Source organism: Theropithecus gelada, chromosome 1 (assembly GCF_003255815.1).
Source record: "Theropithecus gelada isolate Dixy chromosome 1, Tgel_1.0, whole genome shotgun sequence".
NCBI lineage: Eukaryota > Metazoa > Chordata > Mammalia > Primates > Cercopithecidae > Theropithecus > Theropithecus gelada.
The window spans coordinates 101083992-101090510 of record NC_037668.1 but is presented as its reverse complement, the minus strand read 5'-3'; positions in this window follow the sequence as shown (position 1 = coordinate 101090510).

Below are 6519 nucleotides of genomic sequence, written 5' to 3'. Positions count from 1 at the left end.
AAAAAAAAAAAAAAAAAAAAAAAAAAAAAAAAAAAAAAAATTTTACTTCTGTTTTATACTTTACATATCAGGTAAAAATAATAATGATTTGCACATGTTAAACCACAAATGTGTATGACCTACTAACCAAAATAAAAGCATTAGGAAAAGAAACTGTTTTCAGCATGATGAAATAGACCAGTGTTTTATATGTTTCATAGTCAAAATATATGAATAATTAATTATGTCATTATGTCATTATGTCTTAGGATACTTTATTTCTACATGGACTATGAACAGCTTATTCACCCAGAAATTTTGGGAGTTTATTTGCCAATAATCTAAGTTCTAGGAACATAGACAATATTATGCATATTTATTGTATAATAAAGCATTTGTCTGGTCTTTGTCCTGGGTTCCTGTGACACAATTTTTAAATCTTTGAAACTTCCCAAGTGGTAAGGTGCCTTTGTTATTCATGATGAGTCACTGTGATCATACCTGAGTTTATGCTGATGATATGACTCATAGTTGGCCCCTAGATAGTTTAAGGATAGGGCTGGCCATGTGGGAAGGAGTAATCACATGATTAGAGGGTTACAGCTTTGAGCCACTTAATATCAGTCTGACCTCTGTGGAGGAGAGGGAGACTAAAAATTGAGTTCGACACCATGGCCCCAGCAATTCAATCAATCATGTCTATGTTATAAAATCTCATAAAAACTTGAAACTTGTAGTTGGGTTGAGCTTCCTGGTTGGTGATACATACTGATAGTCTGGGAGGGTGACACATCTTGCGGAGATGGGTACTTTGAATTCGGGACCCTTCCAGACTTCATTCTATGCCTCTCTTCATTTGACTGCTCCTGACTTCTATCCTTTGTAACATGTAATTGTAAGTAGAGCACTTTCCCACATTCTGTGACTCATTCTAGTGAATTACTAAACCTGAAAAGGTAGTGGGAATTGCCAAATTTATAACCAGTTAATGAGAAGTATGGTCACATTTGGAACCCCAAGAACTTGTAGTTGGTAGCTGAAGTGAGGGGACTCAGTCTTAGGGAGGACTTAGCCCTTAACCTGGGAATTCTGTTCTAATTCTGGGTTGTTAGTGTCAGTGCTGCTATACAATGTCCTACCATAGCTAAGGAGGAAACTGTCTGAAATCTATTTAAGGCCCATATTCAGCCAGCATCAATATATGATGGAGCAGAGCAGGAAACAACCAAAAAAAAAAATCCTCTAGTGATGGCCCTATCGACAGTAGGAAGCTTAGAATCTCAATGCCAAAGGGTAGTATAAGATATGACTTGCTGGATTTCTATATAAGCATAACATCAATACTCTGCCACTTTCAACATGCTATGGATGCCTTGATTCAAACTGCACATATAACACTGGAAATATATGTATAGCTGCATCAAGCTGTAGTCCAGAAATGGACTACATTTCTAACACATTACTAACCACAGTTAGTAACAATTAGCCTTGGTAAATGGAGTCTTTAATAGGCTGCAAGTATTCTGGGCTTATACTCAACCCAAGATGAAAGAAATCAAGGTATTGCCAGGTGAAGTGGCTCAGGCCTGTAATCTGAGCACTTTGGAAGGTCAAGGTGAAAGGATTGCTAGGGGTCAAGAGTTTGAGACCAGCCTAGGGAACATAACAAGACCCCATCTCTACAACACCAACAAAAAATTATCCAGGCTTGGTGACACACCTGTTGTCCTAGCTACTCAGGAAGTGGAGGTGGGAGGATCACTTGAGCCCGGGGGGTGGGGGGGGGTGTCAAATCTGCAGTGAGATGAGATCACACCACCACCCTCCAGTCTGGGTGATAGAGTAAGACCTCATCTCAAAACAAAACAAAACAAAGAATAAAAAAGAAAAAAGATATCAAGACAAATCAGAAGTATGTGATGGGTTTTCAGAGATGAGGCCTCACAGAGACAATTAGGGAAAGATAAAGTCATGAGGGTAGGGCTCTTACAATGGGATTAGTGCCTATCTTTGTAAATTTGGACTGTTATAACAAGGATAACATAGACTGGTTGCTTAAATAACAGAAATTTATTTCTCAGTTCTGGAGGATAGAAAGTCTGAGATTAGGGTGTCAGCATGGTCAGGTTATGGTGAAGGCACTGCTTCTGGTTTGTATATGGCTGTCTTCCTGATATTTCATCATATGGTAGAATGAGAGAAGTAGGCAAGCTCACTCATATCTCCTCTAAAAAGGATACTACTCCCATCATGAAGGTTCTACTCTTGTGACCTAAATACTTTCCATAGGTCTCATCTTCAAATACCATCACAATAGAGATTAGGGTTTCAGTGTATACATTTTAAATGGACATGAACATTGAGTCTATAGCATTTGTCCCTGGCCCTCCATAATTAATGTCCTTTGCGCACAACAAATCCATTCATTCCATTCTAACAGCCCCAAAATCTTAACTCAATCCAGCCTCTACTTTAAAGTCTAGTCTCTTCTAAATCTCATCTAAATCAGACATGGATGAGACTGTATGTATGATTCATCCTGGTGCAAAATTTCTCTCCAGTTGTGAATGTATGAAACCAAACATGTTGTGTGCTGCCAAGTACAATTGCTGTACAGGCATAAGATAGACGTTCTCATACTCAGGGGAGAAATAGGAAAGAAGAGAGGGATGAGGGGTCCAAAGTACCTCCAAAACCTAGCAAGGCAAATATTTAACAAGGCAACTTCACCCCATTAAACATGTGGAAAACAAAAACAATCCTCTTGGTTGATATGTTGTTCAGTACAGGCCCACCAACGAGGTGACATCACCTCAATGGTTCTGTGGGGTGCAGCCTACACCACTGCTCTCTTCCAGGGTCCTACTCACACTCTGGCTCCAGTATTATTTTATGGTAGTCCAAGCCGACTAATACATTAGATTAAAAAAAGTTTTCCCATTTCTTCTTAGACATGAACCTTGAGATTAGGTAGGAGAAAGAGATTTTATAATGATTCAGACAGTTTAAAAACATTCTACACCCTCTATTGTCTATGGCATCTATCAAGTGTCCCGTATTCTCCATAATAAATCAGACTGTTTTGATTAAAGATAAGTTAAAATACCAACAGATAAGATGCACACCAGCATCTCTGAGGAAGTGATGCTTGAACTAAAATGTGAAGGATAAGAGAGAAGCATACTGAAATCAGAGAGAACCACATGAGCAGAGACCCTGGAACAAATGCGAGTATGTCATCCAGAACACATAGGCCATATTAAGGAGATTTGATTTCATCCTTTGAACTACACAAGCCCCCAAAGGGTTTGATGCAAGAAGATAACTTGATCAGATTTGTGTCTTGAGAAGATCAATCTGGTGGCCTTCCTCAGTGTAGAGAATGTGGGAGTCAAGAGAGAACTTAGACGTGGAAAGATAAGGTTACCACATGTTCTGGCTTGTCCAGAACATCCTCAACAAAAGCCCGTTGCCTAGAGTAATTATTATTAGCAAACTTGTAGCAGAAGCTCAGACTTCAATGTTTTCTTGTGCACTAGATGACTGCCAACTTCCAGGTGTGCGTCTTTGCATCACTATGCCTGAAGGCTTTTTTTCTGAAAGTGCTGAAGATCACTGTATGCTACAAGGATGGGAGGCTAGAAGCGCTAAGAAATAAAAACCCCTCCGTATTGGCCCTCCAAGAATAACTGACAGATATTAATAAAGTAGTATTCAAACAATTATATTATCCTGAAAAACAGTCTGTACATTTTCCCAGTGTCATTACGTGACCTCAGTAACCACAGGCAGTGTTTTAGAGACATCTTTTCAGCCTTGCATTTGCTTTTCATTCCTATATTCATTTTTTTTTTTTCTGAATAGCTGATATTAGCTACTTAAAATTGAACCTTTATCTCAGAATCTGCATCTTAGGAAATCCAAAATCAAACAATTCAAATTAAAAGTGATTAGAAAGTGATTTCTAGGAGAAGTTTCTGGAACTGGATCACTAACCAGAAAGAAGTAAATGGAGTGGTAATAATCCCTGGCTTGCTATAACATAATAGTCACTAGTTATCTCACTTGTGAAATAAGAACTGCAATGTAGAAAAAGCCAAGAAAATATTTGTAAAATCATGACTCCTCAAGCCCTGGACATGTTAAGCCAGAAGCCATAATGGAGAGATTAGTGCCACCTCAGAGCCTTAAAGGATGCAGGGTTGGTGGTCACCTTTCTATTTAATTCACCTGTCTGGCCCTTTCAAAACCTGACTGAATGATGTCCTTTTTATGGGGACTGTCATAAGCTTAACTGTCAGCCTCGTTTGGAGCTGCTACGTCGAGTATATTTAATGTACAATAATTGATCTATAAAATAGATAATAATAGACAATAACAATTTATGACAGGAATTGATGAGAACACATTCACCAGATCAATAGCTTCATAGCGAGCATCAGAAGCTATTGATCTGGCAAATGTGGTATTTTCAATCCCTATTATCAAGAATAATTTGAAGCAATTCACAAAGAATAGACACTGGGAAACAGTCATGAGACAAACAAGGTGCATTCATGGTCTTGCTCCAAAGTTATATTATGCTTGTATTATTCTTCACACAGGACTTTGATTAGACATTCTACAGAACAATAAGCTGGTCTCACTGGATTGATAATATTCTATGAATTAAGCATGGAGAACAAAAGGTAGATCATACTCTAGGTGCCCTAGTGAGGCACATATGCACTAGATTATAGAAGATAAAACCTAAAAAGCTTCAGATTCCTGCCACATGGATAAAACTTTTAAGGATCTATTAGAGTGAAAAATTCTGACATACCTCTCCCAGACAAAGAACACATACTCTACTTCACACTTTAGATCCTTTCATGTTACAGAGGCAGTACATCATTTGAAAATAATGCTTCTAGCTAATTTATCAGTTGAGTCAGAGTTTGCTAATTTTGATGAAGGACCATATAAAGAAAGGTCACTGCAGCAGTATACAAACCTGCTACTTATGTAATATCCAAATGATCCTACGTTGCTAGGGGCATTTGTAGTCAATAACATAAGCATGTAGAATATTTGGGAAGTCCCAATAAGAGAGTTGCAATAGAAATTCTAGTGTTTTAGAGCCATGGCATATGGTCTGTAGCAGGAAACTGTTCATAATTTGAAAAATTGCTCTTATTATGCTCCTAGCCTTAGCAGAGAATGAATAACCAACCATGGGAGTCAAATTCCTTTGCATTCAGAGCTCTCACAAATTGGATATTGTCAGACCCAACAGTAGAAATCCATCATATGATGGGGATTATTCATTCAGTAGAAGGTGCAAGTAAGACTATCGGGCACATGTTATTTACATAAAACCATGACCTAGTTTGTAATAAGCAGGCTCAATGCAATGATCATAGCTAAAAATGTTTATCATATTTTATCTCCATATTTTCAAATGGCTTTGGAAGGTAGGTAAAATTTTTACAATGGCCACGGTTTTAACTGGTCTTCAATTTATGTAAAGACACGTTTTTTTGAGCAATGAAAACTGATTAGCTGGTTGTCTGAGGGCCTGGAAGGAACAAAGTTAAATGATTGGAAGGAAAGAAAGGAATCCAGGGATTTATCTGTGAGAGTGCCAGGAAGCATGAGGATCATTCATTCATTCCTGCAATCACGGCTATTACATGCACTGTGTAAAAACTGGAATGGCCAAGAGTAAAGACTGGCCTCTGCTGAAGGAGTTCTACTGCCCGTCTTGTTCAGTGTCTTTTGTGGGCTTACTCTTTCAGCATAAGGATGAAGGCTATGCATGGGCCTAACATCATTGGTTCCTTCTTATTCAGGCTCATCTAGTTAATGACATTGCATGATTGACTTTTTAGTAACAAAACCCAACACTAAACTTATATATGCTATCCTCCCTTAAAGAAACCACCCATCCACATAGGAAAGTTCATTTTATTACATCCTTCCATCCTGGAGGAGGCAACAATTCATCTATACACTGTTTCACCCTCGCTGCCTATGCTAGGGAACAAAAAGTAATTTATCAAGATGGAATCCCACATGACAATGAAAAGGCACTTCATAAATAAGGAGATGTGATCATGGGCAAATGACCATGGTATCCACTGATCCTACCACATATTCCACAATCCAGGAAAGCCTATCCTGATAGAATGTTGAGATTATCTTTTAAAAGCACAGCTAATGTATATTATTAGAAGTGATGCCCTGTATGCAGGGTTGGGATGGTACTCTGAACCAATGAGCATTATATGATGCTTCATGCTGATAGGTGTTTGTTTATTCTTTGGCATAAAAAGCAAGAAATGAAAGGAGTAACCTGTCTCAACATTACTCTCAATAATCTACTTAAGAATGTTGTGCTTTTTGTCTTCACAAATTTAGGCTTTGTTGAAACAGAGGTTTTTGTTCCCAGGAGAAGCACACTTTTACCTTTAGATAGTAAGAGTTCCATTAAACATAAAGCTATAATTTGGATTAGTTATGTTGGGTTTATATGCTAGTGCATTAGCAGGAAAAGAAAGG